Source organism: Lepidochelys kempii, chromosome 3 (assembly GCF_965140285.1).
Source record: "Lepidochelys kempii isolate rLepKem1 chromosome 3, rLepKem1.hap1, whole genome shotgun sequence".
Taxonomy (NCBI): domain Eukaryota; kingdom Metazoa; phylum Chordata; order Testudines; family Cheloniidae; genus Lepidochelys; species Lepidochelys kempii.
In genome coordinates, this window is record NC_136382.1 from 15,813,682 (window position 1) to 15,838,093 (window position 24,412).

Genomic DNA, 24,412 nt, shown 5'->3' on the forward strand with positions numbered 1-24,412 from the left:
TAGTCCCTGCTGCCTGCCTACATGGCTTTGTTTAGACCGATATTCAAGCTTGGTGAGAAGGTGTTGGGTAGCACATGCCAGCTAACACATTTTATGTCTACACAACAGCTGGTGTAATTGGCAGCACAAGACGACATACATATGCTCACTCTGCTCGAGCTAATGCCTAAAAGTAGCAGTGTGGCCGCAGTGGTGCAGCTAGCGACTCAGGCTAACTGCCCAAGTACCATCCTGCAGATCACACAAGGACTTGCAGAATCAAGGCCTTCAACAATTGCAGACTTTGGCCAATAAATGTTAAAAGAGTAGTAACATTAATACACAAGAACTTAGTCATGAAACATTTACGGTACCTGACACAAAAGCAAGGAAATAAGACAGCCAACTAACAGTACAAACCACAGGCACACCCATCCGCCCCTTCACCCTGCCATTACCACAGTTACCATACCTCACAGATCATAAACTTAACTCTGTCTGTCAGGGGATGCTAGCCTTCCAGCACCCCTTTTTACCAAAGCATCCCCTACAACACACCAGACTACTGCTCAACCTTCCCTTCTTCACCACACTACCCCTCTTAGCATTGTGAACTGTAGAAGTTTGATGTGTGGCCTCAGTCTCCAGACCTAGAGAATGATGGGAGATGGCATCCATTTTGAATTTCTCTGAATGAGAAGATTTTATGCCTCACTCTCTGACAGATAAACTTTCATTTTTAAAAAAACAGTGGCAAAAAGACTCTTAAAAACCTATATATTTCTTTTTAAAACTACCCATTGTACAAAATCCACTCAAGATTCGCCTATCTGCCAATTTTTGGAAAGGTTCATACTGTTTCTCTTAAAAGACACCTGACAAAAAGTAGGGACAAATTTTAGCTAGAGCCCAATTTCACAGTCCTTATTAAAAATGTGTGAAAAGAAGTCAGACAAAAACTACTTAGAACGGGCATAAAAACCAACACTGAAATTTAGCATTGAAGGGTCACCTGCCTGTAAAGAAAAAAAATATGTATGCCTCATTTTAAACCCATTTCAGAACTTAGACCTTAGTTCCTGCTGTGCCACTGGGCAGTCTAGTTCCTCCACTAATGATAGTTACTTGCTAGCTGTGGTATGTCTTCCCAGATGACGCCAGCGCATTCAATCTCCTTGGTCACTGCCTTCTGCCAGTTCTTCCTTGACCACCTCACTTTCTTTTTCCTCCCTGCTCTGTGGCAGGACCCAGTGAACCGAGACCATCCCTGAAAGGGGTTTGTCTAACCTGTTATTAACAACCACCAGTGGCAGGGATTCCACAACCTACCTTGGAAGCTTATTCCACAGTTTAACTACCCATGTAGTTAGAAAGTTTTTTCTAATGTCTAACTTAAATCTTTCTTGCTGCAGATTAAGCCCATTGCTTCTTCTCCCACCTTCAGTGGACATAAGAGAAAAAGTCATCACTACCCTCTTTATAGCAGCCCTTAACATATTTGAAGACTGTTATTAGTTCCCCCCTGGAGTCTTCTTTTCTCAAGATAGAGTTGCCCAGTTTTTTAGATATTTCCTCATAGGTCAGGTTTTCTAAACCGTTTGTCAGTTTTGTTGCTCTCTTCTGGACTCTCTCCAGTTTGTCAACATCTTTCCTAAAGTACGGTGCCCAGAACTGGACGCATTACTCCTGCTGAGGCCTCACCGGTGATGAGTAGAGAGGGACAGTTACCTCCCATGTCTTACATATGACACTCCTGTTAATACACCCCAGAAAGATAAGAGCCTTTTTTGCAGCTGCATCACATTGTTGATTCATATTCAGTTTGTGATCACTATAACGCTGAGAACGTTTTCAGCAGTACAACCACCTAGCCAGTTATTCCCCATTTTGTAGTTGTGCATTTGATTTTTCCTTCCTAAGTGAAGTATTTGCATTTGTCTTTATTGAATTTCATCTTATTGAATTCAAACTAATTCTCCAATTTGTCAGTCATTTTGAATTCTAATCCTATCCTTCAAAGAGCTTTCAAGACCTCCCAGCTTGGTGTCATCTGCAAATTTTATAAGCATATGCTCCACTCCATTATATAAGACATACATGAAAATATTGACTAGTATGAGACTCAGGACTAACCCCTGCAGGATCCCACTCAATATGCCTCCCAGTTTGAAAGCAAACCATTGAAAGATCTTACTCAAAGAGTAATTATCAACCAGTTGTGCACCCACCTTATAGTCATTTTTTCTAGACCACATTTCCTAGTTTGCTTATGAGACTGTCATGTGGGACTCAAAAGCTTTACTAAAAATGAAGATAAATTTGTGCTGTTCAGAAGCAACTCTGTCATTTGCATTTTGTACCTAAACCTGTGACTCATCGTATTTTTTTAAAAAATGGGACTATTTATTTTGCAAACCACAGTTTGTCCATTTTAGCTTCCTGCCCATTTAATCCTACCTAGGCATTATTGCCCCTTGGCACTCACATGTAGAACATCAATAGGAGCTTCTCTCTACCGTGGAATCTCTCATTGGAGCTATTGTCCAGAAGCTGTGTTGCATGATCCCTGCCTTTAGGATATAGGCCAATTTTTTCAAATGTGGGTGACCTAAAATTTGGCAACTACATCCATATTTAGACATTGAAATAAATGGCCTGATTTTCAGAACCCAATTGAATTGAAGGACCCAATCCTGGTCCTTACTAGAGCCCCATTTAATTTATTTAAAATTACTGTTGAGAAAGGAAACAAACAGGAGAAATTGGGGCAGAGGGAAAGAGTTTTTATTTCAGAAGTATGAGATTTGTAAACAATAGAAAAGAAAGAAACAGGTGGAACTTGAAGTGGAATGAATTTGTGGCAGATACAGACAGGAAATAGCACACTCAAATATATAGGTATGTAGAGATATATTTTTATCTGAGTTTTCTTTGCAATGTGTTTTCTATTTATGAAGTGTATCTAGAGTTGCATCTGTTTCCAGAACTTGCTGCTAACAGTTAATAATGATGCCAAAACATACTTTAGTTCCAGCTTGAGACCAAATGATATTCATTTTTGATTACTAATTTAGCATCTGATGTGAATTAAGGATATTTTCCGTAAGTGCCAGGCCTTTTCTGAAGAGCTAATTAAAATGATATGAACTTAAACCGGAATAAGGTCTCATAGTCTGAACATTTCTGTAATGATTATTCTTACCAGCCTCTACTGGCTTTTGGAAATAGAATGGTAACTACTTGTAGGGACAATAGAGCAGCCAGTCCAGAAATTTAAATGGCCTCATCCTGCAACCCTTAGTTATGAGAATAGTATCAGTCAAGTCAATGAACTACTCATGCGATGGCTCTAGGATTGGGCCCTCTTATCTTTTGAATATAGGCACATGTCCATTTCTGTGTCCTCCTAGTGACTGACACACAGTAGGCCTGATCCTGTGCAGAACTGAGCTACACTAAGCGACACTTCCTTCCATTAAAATCAGCGGAACAAGGAGGATGCTCAGCACCACAGGAGGGGCAGACAACACTTTGTAAGATGGGAGCTGTTATTATTTGTACATCCATAGTTACTGGGCTTGAGGGCACTCACATATGTGATAAGGAAGAGTAATTCCCTCCAGTGCAGGAATCACAAGATGAAATCTTCTGGCCTGCGTTACACAGAAGGTCAGACTAGATAATCATCATAGTCTCTTCTTGGCCTTAGAATCTATGGGCCCTGCATCTTGTTTAATCATTTACATCAGCTTGCACTGGTAGAAATGATTCCACAAGGTGCAAGGCAGTGGAGAGTCAGTCCTCTGAATGTATGAGTATGCTTGATGCTGTGCAGAATATGCTGAAAACAACGCTCTTGTCTCCAAAAGCTTTACACTCTAAAGGGCACAACTCTGCAACCCTGGCTCACATGCAGTAATGCCAACTCAATAGACCAAATCCTCTCTTGGTGTAAACAGGTGCAACTCCATTGACTTTCAGTGCTATTTTACCCATTGATACCAGTGCAAAATTTGGCCTATTATGAAAGTTGCAGAGCTGGAGCCTAACAAACCATCCCAACACCCTTCGGAGGTGGGAGGGCTAGTATTTTTTATCCCCATTTCACAGATGGGGCAAGTGAAGAACCATAGAGCCTAGACACTCTTCCACCCCCTGATTCAGAGTAGAACTTTTCAGCTGAAAAGCAAAACTGGAAAGGTGTTGGCTGTTCACTGAGAGATTAAAAAGAATGATGATATTTGTGATAGAAATGGAAGATAAGGGCTGAGACAATGATTCACACATCCTCTGGCAGTAAAAAGGACAGAATCTAGTCAGAGGGGAAGACAGAAGGGTACAGATGGAGGAGAATACCCAAAACTGCATTTTAAAAAGCAAGAGTAATAGGAGAGACACGTTTTACACAGAGAAAGGGAGACTCTACGTGCCTAATATAGGTTTTAGGGCTGACACAAAAGGAAGAGCCAGGAGGAAGATAAAAGCAGGTGATGGCCTTTTGTTGGTCACTTGTGACTAGATCCACTCTACAGTGGGTGCAGAGTTTTTAAATTCTGCAGACATTCTGGTAAGTACTAAATGCAAAATTATTAGCATATTTGAAAAGTGAGGGGTTTTGGTGGCAATGGATTCTAGGGAGCAAATTGCAATTGAGACCAGGTTAATATTTGGAGCCTTTACGTTTATTACTGCAGAGACTGAGGCACAGGAGAGAGGTTTGTGAAAGAACCAGTTTCTGTAGTAGGTCTTAGGGATAGAACAGAAACTATAGAGAAAATTAAGATTAGGGTTAAAATCAGATTAGAGAGCTGAATTCAACAATTTAATTTGCCAAAAGGCCAGAGCAGTGCTGTGCAAAACCATTCTACTCAGACCTCAGTACCTGGATTCAGCCCCGCTTCATCTCACACCCTCCCAGTGTTTCATCAGAACTGGTTTGGGGGTGTATGCAAACTGTCCACTGAAGCTTTGGGGGAAATTATTTTTCTCTACTTGGCTGCTTGCAGATTTTTTTCAAGCTGCTGTTCAAAGTGTAATTAAAGTTTGAGCTGTATTCCATTGGATGCATCACATGGTGGGAGTCACATGCCATTTCTCTGTCCCTAATTGTCTACGCCTATCTGATGAGATCAGGAAGGTCAGCTGAACAGGAATTATTTTCATCTGATTTATCAGTAAGAGGCTATATTTCTTGTCCCTCTGAAAACCTCCACTGAGAAAACATTTTCAACCAATCCTAGCCCTATGTCCTACAGGTGGTAGGCTAATACAGTAATTACCTTCTGAAATTCCTATGGGAATGGTTCTGTTTTTATACTTATCCTGACCTAAGTATCACTCACTTTTACAAAGGCAAACTTATTTGTTTCACTGATATTAGACTTGTCTTGTTACATGAGGTAGAGGAATATTATTCCTGGACAGAGGCACATTCTCCTGCACCTTTTGCACTATGTTTGGCCATTCCCTTTGAAAAACAGTCACAGTCAGCAAGACCTTCAAAATTCAGGGTAAGGGGACATCACGAGAAAGCAAAAAGAAAAGAATTCTCTAGCTTAGGACTGCTTGGGCAAAAACAAAAATTCACAGTGTCAGCACAAAAGTTGTGATACAAGACATCTACGCTGCCAGACAAACTGTGGAAATAGAGGATGATTTCATCTATTGAGACGGTAAATTGTCATCAGATGGGTGCAGCCAACCAGGCATCTGAAGAGTCGATTTAGCGGCCTCAGCCATGAAGGACCTGCTTAGGGTCTGGAGCAAAAAGAAGGTGAAATTATATACAAAAGTACAGATTTATCAAACACTCTTATACGGCTCTGAAACATGGACTTGCTTAAACAAGACATAAAGGGGCTGGAGGCATTTCGTATGCATTGCCAGTGGTGACTACTGGGCATAAAGTGGTTTGATTTTATCAGTATTAGGGATGTATTGTTGAGAATTGGCCTTGAGAGGACTGAAGTCATCATTGGTCACTACTGGTTGGCCCTTTTTGGTCATATAACCCACCTCGGAGATGAAGTCCCTGCACATCAAGCCCTGAAGATTGGATGTGATCATACATGATTAACTTGGGTGCATCAGGTCAGTAACAATCCCGCGGAGCTTTTAAACACCTGGCATAAAGCCAGACAACATGACCATGGACATTCAGCACTATGGACCCTCGCTATCTAAGCATACTGTTGTTGGGGACCAACCCACTCCTACAGCTTTTGAGTATAGAGCCCAGCCTCTCCAAAGCATCCTCCCTCAATCTCTCAAACACCACACATATAGCCATTGGTGCCAGGAAGAGAGGTAGCAGAGCTAAAGTTAATCCCTTGCTCACTGGGGAGTAGGTAATGCCCCTGCTACACAAAGAAGTTCCCCTTCAGAAGCAGAGACGTCATTTGCACCAAACCATTGCTGCAGTGTTTTCAAGGGGCTGTAGCTGCACACAGAGGCGGCAGCTGTAGGGTGTGCTTTACTTCATCAACTTTGTCCACCTTCTAGGCAGGCACTTCCACCTGCAAGCCTCATGGTATGTTTGCTCAAAACTTTCTTTAATTGATCAAGCTCAACTGGGACCAAGCAGAAATCAGGGAGCCCCATGTCAGGGCTGAAGGCTGGAGTCCACATCCCTGCAGGAAAAGCAGACACTGTTGCCAATTGCAGAGCGTAAGATGCTTTGTCAGGTACTGAGACTGACGATGCTGAAATGGCAGCCATTACTGAGGATGATGGGGAGGGGGAATGCCATGCTAAGATATCCCAGTGATGAGATGGGTGGGTGAGGGGGATGACCTGGGGGATAACCAAACTGCTGCAAAGAGTCTACGACATCTTTGAGACTAGGAAGAGGAAGCACAATCTGATCCTTCGCACTGTGGTGGCTATAGATGTGGAGCTCCCACCTTAATATCCTAATTGGCCTGTGGCATACGTGAAATACTGCTGCTTTCTGTACAGCGTATTGGCACTGGCAGTAGAGGGGCCACCAGAAGCTGAGTCTCCTCTCAGGAGTACTTAGTTGAAGTCAGTGGACTAACACCTGTGTTTAAACAGGGCACAGTACTTAAGAGGCAGTTATGTGGAAGGCCCCTCTCTTGCTTGTCTTTGCCAATTGGCATCACATGCTTGTTACTGGAGGAGGTACAACATGGAATGTCAATATCGGCATCTGCACCAACAGTGTCTCTCTCAATTGGCAAGGGACTAAAGAAAGGGGTCACAGTCTGGGAAGTTGTTAATGATGCCACATGAACAATTTGCACTGTATGTCATTGATGGGTTAGCTGGAATATCACTCTCCAACACCTGGGCACCTCTGCTTTATGGTATCACCTTCCAAACAAGCATCATGTTTAATACAAAAAACACCTCTTAACATCTGGACCTGGGGTGGCAGAACGTTGTGAAGGGTGTGGGTGTACAGAAACCACCTCGTGTGAATTCATGTTGTGAAGCCAAATGCCTGTGTTGTTCTGAAAACAGAGCAACATCAGCCCCAGCAATGTCCCCAGGAAAAAATAGCGTATGGGACCTACGAGGCTCTTGGGAGATGATAGTATGATGCACTGAGAAACACATGGCCCAGCCCAGGGCTCTTTTAATTCCATGCCTGATGAAATTCTGGCACATGCTGCCCTGTTCAGTTGTGGAAGCAGAGGGCTTCCAAGAGCTGACGTTGGTTACAGCTTTGCATTTGCAAGTTCCAAGTTGCATTTTCTTTTTCTTGAAAAAGGCTTTCCCAGAGCATTGCACTCTGCCTGGACCAGCTGTGGAGGTACACACACTGGTTTGCCTTACTAGAGACATGGGGCTTAACGATCAAAGCAATGATTATGTTTGAGAGTGGCTGCTAAGCCACCTTTGGAATTGTCATCCAGCCACTTACCATTGCCATATTGTGGCCACTTCTTATTTGTATTGTGGTAGCACTTAGGAGCCACATCATAGACCAGGACCCATCGTGCTTGGTGCTGTACAAACATGAGTGGGGTGGGGGTAGGGGTCACAGGCGAAGGCTCTGCCCCAGAGAGCTTACAATCTAAATGCAAGACAAGATGGATACACGGTGGGTGAGGTAATATCTTTTGTTGGACCAATTTCTGTTTGTGTGAGAGACAAGCTTTTGAGCTTACACAGAGCTCATCTTCAGTTTTGGGAAATTTAAAGTGTCCCAGCTCAGTACAAGGTGGAATAGATTGTTTAGTTAGGATGCTCTGAGTAAGTTTCCCAGAGCTGAAGAAGAGCTCTGTGTAACTTCGAAAGCTGGTCTCTCTCACCAACCAAAGTTGGTCTAATAAAAGCTATTGCCTCACCCACCTTTTCTCTCTAATGTTCTGGGACCAACAGTGGCTACAACAACACTGCATACAAAGATGGATACAAACAGACTGATAGGGGAACGCAAGGAGACTATGAGGCAGTATCAGTCAGCATGATAAGCAGCACGCCAGCAGCCTCACCATTGTCAAGTTTTTGCAGGTGTCACGACAAAGGAGAGTTTGAAGGAGGACAGTGACAGAGCTCTGTGGATGTTTACATCGTCCCAAGAGTGAGGGGAAGCACAGGAGACAGCACAGAGTGCTTGTTTGAAAAATGTAACAAGTAGACAATGGAAGCTGGTGACGTAGGTCGATTGTAGGTGGGAGTCAACATTTCAGCAGTGAAAAAGAGACAATAAGGAGGGTGAGGGTGGGCCATGAAGGGCCTGGAAAGAAGACAAGTAGCTTATGTTTGAGGCAATGGAGAAAGGGGCCACTCAGTGCTGGTAGTCTTCTGAGCAAAATTCAGGGGGGCAGCAGCCTAGCGGGCTGATTGACCAACACTTCTCTTTCCTCTTGATTCATGATGTTATATGGCGTGGTTCAGCTGCACAATGGCAGCTTTCTCCATGTATCCTGCTTCATTATTGTTAAAATATATCCGTATTACAGAAGCACCTAGAGATTTCGACTGAGATCAGGCCGCATTTTGCTAGGCTTTTCACAAACATCTAATAAAAGCCCTGACGAGCTTACAATCTAACTAAACCCAGAAAGTAGCAGAATTATCAGCCTCCCAGTTCTGCAGATGGGACACTGAAGTGCCAAGAGACCAAATGGCTAGCCCAAAGTCACACAAGGAGTCTGTGACAGAACAAGATATTGAATCCATACCTTCTGAATCAAGGGCCGGAGCCTTTACTCCCAGAACATCCTTTCTCTCATACTTCAGATGCGATATCTCCCTGTGCACTGCTACCCTCAGCTGTTTTTATGCAGCAGAACAGCTGGTGTATTCAGATGTTGCTTTGTGCACAAAGATCATTTTCACCTGGGCAAAGGGGAGTGGCCCCCATGACTCCCATAGTACACATGTTCCTACATAAAAAAATCACTTTATTCTCTGAAACATCTGTGGTATCCTGCTGTGGAAAAGGCCATCTTTTGCAGCTCAAGTGTGAGTTTCTTAACATGGCGAGACCTTAGTGTTTCCAGAACCGAGGCCAAGTCACTGCCCATGATGAGGTTGGGGAACCCCACCGGAACTGCCGCATCTGCTAGAGCTTACAGGGTGATAACAGCACAGTCTAGTGCAGTGAGCAGAGGACTGGGAGCCAGGATCTCCAGATCCACTGCCACAATGCATGTGCTTAATGATAGTTTTTATACGTAGGTGGTAACTTTCAGCTGAGTACTGTACAAACATTAATTCTGCCTCAAACCCTCTCTCCTTCCTGTCAGGTAGGTTTATCTCATCTGCCATTGGCAGCACTTCGGCTTGGAGAGATTAAGGCCAAAATTTTCAAGTGTCAGTGCTTACAGTCAAGTATGTATAATCCACGTATAGGCACCTAAACTGCTGGTCTGATTTTCAGAGGTTCTGACTCCCATTCATGGCACCCAGGTTTGAAAACAGTGACCCAAGTGATTTGCCTAAGGCCACCCAGTGAGTCAGTGGCAAGAGCTAGTATCAGAACCCAGGCTTCTGGCTCCCAGCTATAGACTGTACTTAGCCCACTAACATTAAACCATTTTGCCTTCCACCCAACTCACCTTCTTGGGGCCGCTTTCCTGCTTTCTTGATGTGTGAAATTGGAATAACGACCCTCGCCTATGTCACAAGGAGGCTCCGTGGATTAATTTGTTTATATCTGTACATCTCTTTGAAAATGTAAAGAACTATGGGCTAGTTTAATGAAGCTGTGTATCTGAAGTCCTTCGTCAGCTTTGAAAATCTCCACCTAGCGCAGTAGCATTAATATTTGGTGCAGCTTGACGGAGCAGAAAGTAGCACTGCACTAAGACAGCGAACATCCTGCCCTGTATTATAGCTCTGCTGCCTTTGGTGCATCTAGGAGGACCCTCAACCCAACAGGCAAAACCCAGACAGAGTGAAAGATGCTTAGGTGGAAGGGTTGAGTAGTTCTAGTGATAGAGTTCCCTTTGGCTTTTGTCTAGCTGAAAGGGGGCAACTCTGGCCAGCCATCACAGAGCTGCCAAGACAATAGGTACATACACTAGATCAAGAAGCCAACGAAGTATACTTATTTAAAACAAAACCTTGCCTCAAAAGAAAGACAATTTCCAGACATAAGCTTTGTTAAAATGGAGGTCAAGTTTAAATGTATCAGTAATGTATGTAGGGTTAGGAGGAGGAAACCATTCTGGAATGGTGTAGTTTAAAAAAAAAAATCGGGAAACCATGAATGCCAAAGCTAAGATTCAGGCTTTTTTTTTTTTTTTTTTTTTTAAAAGGAGAATGCACTAAAAGTGCTTGAGAAACAATGAGTGTTTTAGGAATACAGCTGAACGATAGGAACTGGAGCTGCTGACCATGAATTGGGAGCCGAAACAATTTTCACAGTGTACAAGGGTTTCAGAATGCTGAATAGCCCCACAATAGCCATAAGAGGCAGGCGAGGGGTTGTGGACATTTGACAGAGGTGAAATATAGAGTAGAGGACTAAAATCTCCATGAGAAGGAACATAGAAGATTAAACAGCCTCCAGGACACATCTTACACAAAATGACAAACAGACCATGAGCTAGGACTCAGAATCTAGAACTGGTGGTTAGGGGAATAGTCTGTTGGCTAGGATAAGGTGTCAGAGGCCCAAGGAGCACAAGGAGATCTGCTGACATAAAATCTGCAGTGAGATGATTGAAGACAATGAGATTTAGAGGCAGCAGAAACATGAGATAGGAATTGTTGAAACACTCATCGAGAGCACTAGAGACCTGTGATGTGGATCCTGGCCGGTCGGGAGGACCCACAGAGGAATCCCGGGGAAGCAGGAGAAGGCAACTCTTCCCCCCCTCCTTTTAAACATATCTTTTAAAAGGGGTTTTTGTCTTCATTTTGATTCATGCTAAAAGGCAACCTGCAATTTTTATGGGTGAAAAGGAGGACAGAGAAAACTCTAGGTACCACTAAATTCTGTGAGTCAGCTGTGTGCCCTTGTTGCCAAGAAGGCTAATGGCATATTGGGCTGCATTAGTAGGAGCATTGCCAGCAGATCAAGAAAATTGATTATTCCCCTCTATTTGGCACTAGTGAGGCCACATCTGGAATATTACATCCAGTTCTGGGCCCCCCATTACAGAAAGGATGTGGACAAATTGGAGAGAGTCCAGCTGAGGGCAATGAAAATGATTAGGGGTCTAGAGCACATGACTTATGAGGAGAGGCTGAGGGAACTGGCCTTATTTAGTCTGCAGAAGAGAAGAGTGAGGGGGGATTTGATAGCAGCCTTCAACTACCTGAAGGGGAGTTCCAAAGAGGATGGAACTAGGCTGTTCTCAGTGGTAGCAGATGACAAAACAAGGAGCAATGGTCTCAAGTTGCAGCGCGGGAGGTCTAGGTTGGATATTAGGAAAAATTATTTCACTAGGAAGATGGTGAAGCACTGGAATGGGTTAGGGAGGTGGTGGAATCTCCATCCTTAGAGGTTTTTAAGGCCTGGCTTGACAAGCCCTGGCTGGGATGATTTAATTGGGGTGGTCCTGCTTTGAGCAGGGGGTTGGATTAGATGACCTCCTGAGGTCTCTTCCAACCCAATGATTCTATGATTCTAATTAGGATCCATCTGTACTGGGCTCCAAAATGAGCTAAGAAACTGGGTTTAAATATGATCCCAGGCCAACTTGTTCCTAGTTTGGCCCAGCCAGTGTAGATGTGCCAAACTGGGTTGGAACAGTGTTTAATAAAAGGCCTCTGGCCACAGTCCCACATGAGGCCATGACTACTTGGTGAGATACTACACGGCAAGCTAGGGTGAATGTACAGCACACCAGCTCATCGCACAGTAACATCCCATGTGCTACAGTACATTGAAAGTCCCAGAGTGTAGCTTAGCCTACGACTTCTTGAAGGCACAGTAGGCTAAGCTGCACTCTGGGACGTTCTGTGTGCTCGAAGCAGCATCCAGCCCGGACATTGCTGCACAGCAAGCTGGTGCACTGTAGATTCACACCATATCTTCCTGCATAGTAACTCACTGTGTAGATGAGCTTTTAGAAATCGAGTTTAAACTCAGTGTTTTAGGTCTGCTCCTGACCATGTTCTGAATTTCGTAGCCCCTTTCTGTTTTGCATATGAACTGGAGAAGTTTGGTTTAAGACCACTTTAGCTCTATCTCTGAGAGCAGTTGAAGGCAACAGAAGATCATATGGATTGATCACTCTTATCTTTCACATCTAAAATGTACTTTATATATTGTGACTGAACGTGAAAGTTAATCTTAAGCAGAGTTCTCCCCATGCTCTCTGTTTCCCACACTTTGTTCAACTTAATCTGCTGAAGAGTTTTTCTAAGATACTGGCTTGGTTTTGCCTCTAGCATTTCTACCTCTAGCATGTTCCATGAGAGGATCTCAAAGCATTTCACAAACATTAATTAATTAAACCTTGTCAGGCAGGTAACATACTAGAATGCCATGTGACAGGTGGCAAAACGTAGGCAGAGAAATTAAGTGATTTGCTGAATGTCACACATCAGGTCAGTGCCAGAGTCAGAAAATAACTCTGCTGTAAGGACTGTGTTGCATTCCCTCTCTGTAAGCAGCTGCAGCGATTGGATGAGAAGTGGATGCTCTCAAAACCTCCCTCTCTCCTCACTTGCAGTCATCCTGAACAATATTTCCATGCTACGCCCATCTCCAACTGGTCTGGGAAGGAGACATTCCAAGGCCTCTTGATATCTGGCCAATTCAGCTAATGTTTTCTTAGAGAATAAGGATTCAGCCCAGTAATGGTGTAGTAACTAAGGATATGCAGGCTAAAAACCCAGTCCCCTTCTTCCTCATCACTGACCCCTGGGAGGATAAAAGTCAAATGCAAAGGCTCCCCTGAGGAGCAGGAAAAACTATTTTGAGGCTCTCTCTATATTCAGAGTTGAAACAGGTTAAAACTTTAAATCAGTTTAAAAACTGATCTCATTAAACTGGTGCAAAACCATGCATGGACGCTTTTCATCCAATTTAAATTTGGCTTATAGTGGTTTAGCTGAATTCAGCAACGAATAGAGTTCAGGTTTGTATCAAACGAAGAATATCCGTTCCTGGATTTGCATCAGTTTAACTAAATTGGTTGAACAATCACATATTTCATTGCACCGGGGCAGCTTTGAATACAGACACAGCGTAACATTTTCAAAAGTGACTTAGGCACTTTGGAGCCTACACACACTTCGGTTTGTTGGTTGGGGTGTGACTTTTTACTAATACAGTTATAAGGGTACAATCCCTAGTATAGACATGCTTATACCGACATAAAGGTGCTTTATACTGCTAGAGGTTCTTTCCCTTCCCATACTGGAATATTCTATATCATAATAAACCCATTTATACTGCTATAACTGCATCCACACATGGGGAAGTTGTATTGCTTTAATTATATTGATATAGATAAAATTTACCGTACTGATATAGTTAAAGTGGTACAACTTTTGTGTGTAGACAAGACATAAGTCTCATTGAATGACAGTGGGACGTAGTCTCCTAAGGCCCAGATTCTCAAAGATAATTTAAGCTCCCATTAGGAGTTAGTTGCCTAACTACCTTTGAGGATCTGGGCCTACGTGTCTAAGACCATTTTGAAAATCGAGGTTTGTCACTTTGGCACTTTTGGGTAAAATTTTACCCAAAGACTGCTGCCAATAACAAGATGGTTTGGGCATCACTTAGGAATATCACTGTATGTTCACCATCATCAAGGTAAGGGGGAAAAATTCACTTGGCTCCCTCTGCTTTGCCAGGAGTGTTTTCTTTCCATTGTTTGAGCTACAGCAGTGTATTTTGCCCTGCATGAGATGGCCTGACCTAAGATAGTTATATCATTTTCCATGACAGGTAGCTCACGAAAGCTCATGCTCAAATAAATTGGTTGGTCTCTAAGGTGCCACAAGTACTCCTTATAATTTTCCATGAAATTCAAAAGCAATCCACATGTTAAACTCTCCACTCAGCACAGGAGCTGCAACTCCTGCTTCTACAGCTTCAGTCTTCTTGTCTTCCGCATAGTTCGGTCTCTGAAAACAAGGAGTTGCTTTCAGACACCTTAGTACAGAATTAGGTGTGTCTGTTTACATTCAGGAGACAGAGAACTTCATACCAGGGGAAAAGAAAAAAAAAATAAGGGCATTGGAAATGAAAAGAGATGGAGGTTAAAAATGTACGTTTAAGAGACAAAGATTATTTCAGGACTAGAACAGTATGTTTTTGTTTGTTTACATTAGACATGAAGTCCTTTTATATATGTGTGGAACAAGAAGGTACCTTTTCTACCCTTTTGTACTATGTTGTTTAGCTGGAATAAGAAGGAGAAACTTGTACTGAGTTGGGAGTTTAAGTTTTTGCCAAAAGCTTAATTTGTAGGGTTTGATTTTTCCCTGAAAAAAAACCCAAAACGCTTTAAGAACAAGGCCCTCAGTAACCAAAATCTGTTTGTTTTTGTTTAAATCACTTAGCAGAGAAATCATCTCTTGTCCATTGTTAAAAAGGGAGGTTTAAATCAAAGGAAAATTCTACATATTCTAAAATATACAGACAGCTCTTTGAAAGCAAAGCCAAACAAAACTTTAAGAGAGACCTTTTCCTTGATGCAGAAGTTTTGAGTTAGTTTACTGTGCCGAACTCTGGTGGAAAGAACAGTCTGAAAAACAAATCTCAGATCTAGTTTTGGAGGCGGAAGTTGAGAAGAGCATTGTATTAATGGAGTATGAGACTCTTTCAGAGTTTCCAAGCTAAGTCTTAGCAGCACCAGCAGTAGAAACAAGCTTTAAAATTCATTGGGATTTTATTTTCCAATTTCACTTTTGGAGATCTAAGCAAGCTCCAACCTGGCTACCTGAGATCTTGAGTCTCTCATTCTTACCTTGGGAGATCCTTTGTTTCACAAGTAGTCTTACTGAAAACACGGGGACTGTCTGTGGAATAAGTTACTACTCAGGGAGCGTACATAAGAACGTAAGAATGGCCATACGGGTCAGACCAAAGGTCCATCCAGCCCAGTATCCTGTCTGCTGACAGTGGCCACTGCCAGGTGCCCCAGAGGGAGTGAACTTAACAAGTAATGATCAAGTGATCTCTCTCCTGCCATCCATCTCCACCCTCTGACAAGCAAAGGCTAGGGCCACCATTCCTTACCCATCATGGCTAATAGCCATTAATGGACTTGGCCTCCATGAATTTATCCAGTTCTCTTTTAAACCCTGTTATAGTCCTAGCCTTCACAACCTCCTCAGGCAAGGAGTTCCACAGGTTGACTGTGCGCTGTGTGAAGAAGAACTTCCTTTTATTTGTTTTAAACCTGCTGCCCATTAATTTCATTTGGTGGCCCCTAGTTCTTATATTATGGGAACAAGTAAATAACTTTTCCTTATTCACGTTCTCCACACCACTCCTGATTTTATAGACCTCTATCATATCCCCCCTTAGTCTCCCCTTTTCCAAGCTGAAAAGTTCTAGCCTCTAATCTCTCCTCATATGGAACCCGTTCCAAACCCCTAATAATTTTAGTTGCCCCTTTCTGAACCTTTTCTAATGCCAGTATATCTTTTTTGAGATGAGGGGACCACATCTGTATGCAGTATTCAATGGATTTATATAAGGGCAATAAGATATTCTCCATCTTATTCTCTATCCCTTTTTTAATGATTCCTAACATCCTGTTTGCTTTTTTGACTGCCGCTGCACACTGCATGGACGTCTTCAGGGAACTATCCACGATGACTCCAAGATCTTTCTCCTGATTAGTTTTAGCTAAATTAGCCCCCATCATATTGTATGTATAGATGGGATTATTTTTTCCAGTGTGCATTACTTTATATATATCCACATTAAATTTCATTTGCCATTTTGTTGCCCAATAGCAGAGTAAAGGTGGCATGATCTGATCCAAATTAAGGGCTATTGCCAAATTTTGATCATATTTGCTAGTGAAAAAAATGTAAAGTAGCTTTAATAAAAGATGCCCTCAACATCTCTTCTGTTCTTGTTTTAAATGTCCTATTCAGTGAGTGCATGATTCCCCCATGTTCCGTACATCCTCGGAATCCAATTATTTGACTTAATACTCAGATTGGGATGTGGGTTGCTGCTCTGTTCTTCCATTGGTAATTCTGCCTCCTAGTCCTTACTGTGTTGTTGGCTGAACTGCAGTGCAGCCTCCAGATCAGTGTTTGGGGTCCATAATAAGTGGTTCATTACCAAGTTAGATCCAGAACTCCTCCTCCATTCCTCATCACATGTAACTTTCAGCAAAGCAGGCTCAGGTCTTTCCTGAACTTTAAGTCTCCTGCCACTGGAGCACATTATGCTGATACACACCTCCAGCCTGACACTAGTGTGTAATACCTGCCAGCCAACATACCTGCCAACTCATAAATCCTGCTTTCCGTATGACCCAGTTGCAACCAATATGGGCCTAAGGCAAACATAAGGATGTCCCATCTGAATGCAGCTTTTCTGGAGAGATTTACTTAACCATTTATCATTTAACTACAATTTTGAAAACTATCTTAATTGACCACACGTTATCAAACCAGAGGCTGCCTCCTGACCCCATACACACACTTCGCCCACCCCTCACCTCCACAGTGTTTTTAGCAACACTTCAGAAAGAGCTAATTAAGCCCAGCAAACCAATGCCATGACAGAAATAGTTCCTTTTGATTGATAAGAACATCAGTAAAAAGGCTATATTGAGGAGGGGTAGGTTCCCCCCACCCCCACCCCTTTTTTTTTTTTTTTTGGTGGCTTCATGTTTTGGTAGCCATAAGTCATTAGTGGTTTTTAATTTTTTTCTGAAACTGAAATAAGGGCTGAAAGGGTGGATTTGTCTTTTTTTTTTTTTTTTTGGCTAATCTGAGGCATGCCGCCACATCTGAAGCCACTTGGCTCATTATGGATTTCATGGAAACTGATTCCCTGAAAGTGTTTCCATGTGTGTGTTCCCAATATATCCCATCCTCTTCTAAATGGGAGTACAAACTCGCGCACGAGCTGGAAATGGCTTCAGGATGTGACAGAAAAGTCATATGACTGCAATGGCACTGTGTGTGGCCTTTTCTAAAAGACACCATGTCTTGTGTGTTGGCTTCCGTCCTACAGTAGATCCAGTTTCAAAGAGTCTCTTCCTTCCCGGTTTCTTAAAAGTTCTTAATCAAGAACCAGCAAGGAATCCTCTGTCTTTCTTTCCACAAAAGGGAAGTGTATTATTTGAACAGGATACTAATAGAAAATTTGGCAGGGGAGAAAAAAAGAGGGGGTTTAAAGGTTGAAGTTACAGTGAAATGCCAAGGTTTACTTTCCCCCTTGCATAGCTTAGTTTCTTTGCCTCTGCTTGAGGATCAGATGGAATTTGAGAGTTGTGAGCATGCAGTGGAAAAGTACAATTCATGACAACATGGGAAACAAACATTTATATTGGATTGTTAAGGCACATTTGTCTGCAATAATAATAATAATAAACTAGACTCCTAGCCCCCATTGTATATTATCTTCCCATTCATGAGAGTTGCACAGAATTATTATACAGAGACTCTCTATTACTGTACATTAAAGATCTCAGCCCTGTGGCTTCACTCTCCTGGTATATACAGCTCTGTTTAGATTGCTATCCAAGAAATCCTCAAACGTTCCCTGTAGTGCATTGTAGCTGGGGCTGGTGAAAAACAGCAGCAACTAAAATTCCAGTGGTGAAACTTTTGGGAAATTGAACAGGGTGTGCATGTTTCATGTGTGAGTGACATCACAAAGTATTAGCCCCCCCTTTTTTTTTTTGCACAGCATTGTAGATTTGCCAGACTTCGTGTGATATTTCCAAGAAGTATTATATATGTTCTGCTTCCATCATACTGCACCAATTGCATACATTAATAGATAGGTACAAGTAGTGATGAGCCCTTGTATAAGTACTTAGTTTCAAGAGGGTTTGATGTTCTTCTGCACTTCCTGCCTTCAACTGCTGTGAATGTTGCTGTGCACAGTTAACAGTTGGTGCATTTCACAGCAGAAGCTGATGTACTATGTTATTACAATGGTGGGAGAAGTGCTTTATATGACAGACTCCATGTCACAGATATATAAGATCACATCATCCAGTGCAAAAATAGTGGGGAATAGTTATTTGTGGAGGTATGTTATATAAAAAAGACTAACAAATAACATAAAAGTGTCAAGGCTTTTAAATTCTTTTGTCTCAGCAGCCAGCTCTGTCCCAACATGAGAGAAGGTTGAAATTTCTAACAAGTCGAGCTGGCTGAGAATGAATTACTCTCATCCCCAAAATACAACCAGTTCCTTCTCTCCACCATGATCACACAGGGCCAACATGTGGATTGTGGGAAAGATTACCAAGATGGGATAGTGAAAACTAGAGAAGACAGCAAGGAGCCTAATCAAGCAAGTTGAATGGGCAGCATTTGATGGCAGATGAAATTCACTCTTGACAAATGCAAGTGTAAACTACATTTACACAGTGGGCCCTCTGTCCTTTTCTACCGGCTGGGTCTGTATAGAAAGGTTTAGGAGTCTGCTATAGCCTTTGCACGAAGGTACTTTGGGGCTGTAGCTCAGGCAATAGACACCCCCACTTTTAGAACCAGTGATCCCTGTTTCGATCTCTGCTGTCAGCCGTCTGGCCAGAGGTGTTGTGCTGTACAAGGCATTGAAGGAATTTCTATTCATTCAAGTTGCTGGGTTCTAAATTAACTAACCACCCAGGAAAAAGTCCTTGGTGTCATAGTGGACAGCTCAGTGAAAACCAGTGCACAGATACGCGACAGCTGCCAAAAATAGTTAAAATACATAAAGAAACAGGACTTCCTCTGTTCTTCCTGTGCAGCCACTGTAGCAGAAACATCATAGAATCTCAGGAGGTCATCTAGTCCAACCCCCTGCTTAAAGCAGGACCAATTCCCGATTTTTGCTCCAGTCCCTAAATGGCCCCCTCAAGGATTGAGCTCACAACCCTTGGTTTAGCAGGCCAATGCTCAAACCACTGAGCTATCCCACCCCCCTGTTAAGTGAGTGGGGTAATGATAAAGCCTACGCTGGATTAAATGGGAAAGTGAAAAGAGACACCACTTTACCTGCTAAGCAATCTGACAGATATGCCTAGGAATCACTCTCCTTTATTGTATACTTGGTACTTTGACGGTTGATATTAGATGAACCAAAATGCTTGGGGGCGACACAAAAAATTCAAGGAAAACATCTATCTAACTAAAGAATAGATGGTATCTTAATGTGCCACTCACCATGCCTAAGCACCAAAACACACAAGTCAGTGTTAAAAAAAAAATTGAAATATCATCAAAATTCACATGTAAATAGAGGAAGTGCAAGGCCAGGAAGACACTATGCAATGAAACAGCTGTGAAGGAGTAAAAATGTTCAGTTGAGTTTTGTTAGACTGTTGTGCTCAATAATATTACAGTTTAAATGGTCCCCACCTAGGCTTGAAGTTTATACCCCGTTGAGGCGAACGGGGGAGCAGTTCACACCTCTTCTGCTGCTATTGTTTGTCTGGAGACAAAGTTTTGGTCTATAAAACTGATTTAAAAATGCAATTTGAAAATATTTAACACAAATTAAGTAAATATATATATTATTTTTTGAATGCCTCAAACAACAAGGAGGTATTCGGCGCAGTTTGTTTAAACTAAGCTTTTCATGCGCACAGGATAACTACAGTGTAACCCTAAAAAGAAAAGGAGTACTTGTGGCACCTTAGAGACTAACCAATTTATTTGAGCATAAACTTTGGTGAGCTACAGCTCACTTCATCGGATGCTCACGAAAGCTTATGCTCAAACAAATTGGTTAGTCTCTAAGGTGCCACAAGTACTCCTTTTCTTTTTGCGAATACAGACTAAAATGACTGTTAAGGTAAAACTCCTTAGGGTTACACTGTAACACCCCAATCTTGTAATCCCACTTGTATGGAAGGAACCTTTTGCATTTCAGTGGAACTCCATGCCAGTTCACTTATATCTGATTTCAGATCTGATTTCAAAATTGGGGCTGTTTTAAATAAGATACAACAAGTGAGTAACAAACAGAGGGCTTGCAGAAAGGAGGACAAAGCTAGTTTGGTTTTGTTAGGATATCAATAAAACGAGATATTTAATGAAATCAGTAGTCCATGCAGGGTACCTTCCTAACCATTATCAGTGAGCAGTTTATCGTGGGCATCTCTGCAGAAGTGTGTTTTAAGAAGGGCAGGGTGGTAACCTTAGATTTTAGTTCCATACATAGGGAACAACACGGAAGACACAATGATGGTAACCAAAGCCAGGGCTGGATCCCACTCCCATTGACTTTAATGGGATTTGGCTCAAACCCCAACTGAGTTCCGTGTGATCTGGGGTTTTTTAATGAAAGTTGTGTACAGCTCTCATTAGTATTGTTATTAAAATATTTTCAGCTAACCTATAACATGGCAGCTATACATCAGTGTACACTATCTCCATATTGGAGAAGGCTAAAAATGTTATTTTTAAAAGTCTGTGGTTCCACAGAAGATGAATTCTCAATGTGGGGGTTTCAAACAGGTTTCAGTGGGTCACAACCACCTTTCCTTTCTTTATGACTAGATGGAAAGGGGAATCCCAAAACTTTACTTTGTTGAAGAGGGTGGAACACAGCAAAAAAAATTGTGGGGAGCCTCTTTCCCTAATTCACGTTTTTTTTTTTTAAATGTTCCTGATCTTATGGCCTTGCTCAGAATAAATAGTTTTGTGACAGCATAGCTTGCTGTGAAACCCTTAATTAAAGATGTGCTTGGTTGGCGATAGAAAGTAATAGCTATACAGACTTTAAAGTATTTTAAAAAACAAAATCCCAGACCTCACCGAATGTTACTTTCATGAAGTAGAAATGATGAGGATCATTTGTGTGAGGAATGACATTAATAATAATTACTGGCAATTTGCATTTCTCTAGCACTATGCATCTATGAAGTGCTTTGCAAACGCAGACCCAGGATTTTGTAAGAATTAGCACAAGCGGTAGGAAGTTATCATTCTCCCTTCAAAATGGAGAATCTGAGGCACTGAGAAAAAACAAAATGATGATGATAATTATTTCCATAGCACCAAAAGTCCCCAATCTAGCAAACATTCACACATATGCTCAACTGTATGCATGCAAGTCGTCACATTGAGCTCATGCAGAAAGTTAAGCTTATGTGTAAACCTGTGTAGGATGAGAGCCTAAGCATGCATGCCAATTAACAGACATAAAAGGAGGCAGCCTGTGCCGCATGGAAATTACAGTCTCAGGCAGAGACGACCTGTGCCTGCTGATAGTGTGTGTATATTAGGGGGGAGGGAGGAGCAGAGTGAGAGCAGTCCATGTGAGCATGCTCAGTACAAGCCAGGCCACAAATCTGGGGTAAGGGGGTATATGACCCCTCAGTCCCCCCTCCCCCACACATCACCTCAGACCCCAGTCCAGCAGTTGGATCCACAGTGTCACCCCTTGTGCCTGGATGCAGAGCCTCCTTGAAGTCAAGGGTCTACCTGTAGGAGTCCAACTGCAGCATCAGGGTCTGGTTCTATAAATACTCTCAGTTGCAGTAGAAGAAAAATTAAAATGAAAAGTAATAAAAGTAAAATAAAATGACACAGTAATGCAAAAGTGTGTTTGCGGAAAAAGTCAGATATAAATTGCACACAAAAAACCCCTGTATTAAAAAAAATTAAGAGGGCAAAGTCAAGCATTCGAAAGTTAGGAAATGCCAGAATTAAGGCTGCCTGTGCAACCTTAATTCGGCCCGCTTGTGTGTATGCATTATGATACATTCTTTAATTACATGTTCACACAACTATTTTTTCCCACAGGACCACTGCCTCATTCAGTGCCCAAGATGGACATTGCTCACTGAATGAGCAGTTTATTTCCCTCACTGTTCAGTGTGTGGCCCCAAGCCTTATTTACTGCACACTGTTTAAACTCTGCTCTGAAGACACCATTATTAATTTCCTCATGAGACTTTCTTTGGTGCTCCTCACTGCAGCATCTGAGTGCTTCACAAACATTAACAAGTTGCAGGGGGTGGTGTTATCCCCATTTTACAATTGGGGAACTGAGGCACAAAAAAATTAAGGTCAGAAGTATTCACTAATTTTGAGTGCCAAATCTGACATATCTAGGGAGCTGATTTTTCAGAGTACTTAACATTACATTGCATTTTATTTGTTCAAAGCACAGCTCCTATTGACTTCCGTTGTATCTGACAGGGCTCAGCACTTCTGAAAATCAGACCCCAGAGTATCAAGTCAGGCACCCAGAAAAGAGGAGTACATAACTAGTTAGTCTCTAAGGTGCCACAAGTACTCCTTTTCTTTTTGCGAATACAGACTAACACGGCTGCTACACTGAAACCTGGTTGAAATGATATGCCCAGCATCACATTGGAACTCTGTGGCAGAAGAAAGGATAGAATTCAGTTCTCCAGGGCAGCATACAGCTGCCTTAACCACAAGGCCATCCTCTCTCTTCTGCTTCATTCACCACACACCTTCCAATGTCTGCAACAAATGAGACAAGGGTCCTACAGACAGACAATCTCCTTCACTATGCAGCCCTGATTCATCTACAGAGCAGGTCCATTTTGTACACTAAATGAGGCAAGATCCTGTGGCGGAAAAAAATAGTATGTGATCATGTAGTCAAGTACTGTATCATAATGCACATGCACAAGGGGTCCAAGTTAAGATTGTACCGGCAACCTTAATTCTCATGTATCCTGACTTTTGGGTGCTTGATTTAATGATGTTCTTTTAGCAGTTTTTTGTGTTCAAGTTCCTAGGTTTTTTAAAAGGTAAACTGAAAATCAAATAGAAATTCGATCATGTGACATCATATTGACAGCCACGTGGGTCCTCAGCAAGGTTGGAACTTATAGATATGCCGCACAGACCTGCCACTTGTCCTAGTGGAGTAACTGATGGCAATACTATGTTGTTGTCCTCTATGTGGACCACCACTAAAGGGATATGGGACATTTTGCCAGTGGGTTTCACAGATATTTGCTGAGAGTGGAGGAATAGTAATATTGGGTTCCATTCTAGGCTCTTGAGGGAGTGTGCTCTAGTGGACAATTACCCCCCAAGCATGACATCTTCTCTGTTCTTTCCAGTCTGTCCTGGACCCAGCCTACTCTCCACAGGGCTAAACAATTATTTTCCACTTGCCTCGTTCTCAGAAACAGAACTGTTTTGGCTGAAATAATAATAATAAATAACAACAATAATAATAAATAAATACAAAAAGTTCAGCTCAAATGGTTAAAAATTTGGCAAAGTTATAAACAACTGATAATTGGATCTTATAATGGGAAAAGTCAGGCAACTGTAATAATAGGTGTGCTACCACCCCTACCTATAATAAGCTAAACTGCACAAGTAAATCTTAGACATTAGGGAAGAAAAAAGCCATATCGGATCAATTAGTCCCACGTCCCTGCCTATTCAGGATAGAATAACTACTGCAATCTTTAAACAGTACAAGGCATAACACGAAGCCTAAAAGCTGTGAATGCACCATTTAGGTGAAATATAATTAATTAAAATAGTCCCTAGTGATAGTTATAAGTATGCCAAGCTGAGGTTCCTTGGGTCTGTCTGTTCAATTGTTTTCTAATATAGCATAGAATAGACAAACACCATTGTATTTACTCATACATTTTTTTAATGATTACACACTGCACTGGATTGTTAAAAATCCCTTCCACAGCAGACATATGCAATAGGTTTAGGGAATGTTTCTTCAGTAATGTCCCAATAACAAAAAATGACTAAGCACATTCCAGCAAATTGCAATGTTTGTAAGTTATAAAATTATCCCATAATCCTTTTAAAGTTCACATCAGCTTGCTGTACCCAGAAGGAGTTAATATACCCACAGTACATTACAGTCTATAATAATTGGAAGTGATTGGCCAAAGTG

At 42.0% G+C, this 24,412-nt stretch overlaps 1 protein-coding gene across 3 annotated transcripts in view; it reads left to right on the top strand.

Annotated features, from left to right (window-relative positions):
- RUNX2 (RUNX family transcription factor 2) overlaps positions 1–24,412 on the top strand; it is a 111,018-nt gene that overhangs the window by 77,035 nt on the left and 9,571 nt on the right. The gene's annotated exons all lie outside the window — the stretch shown is intronic.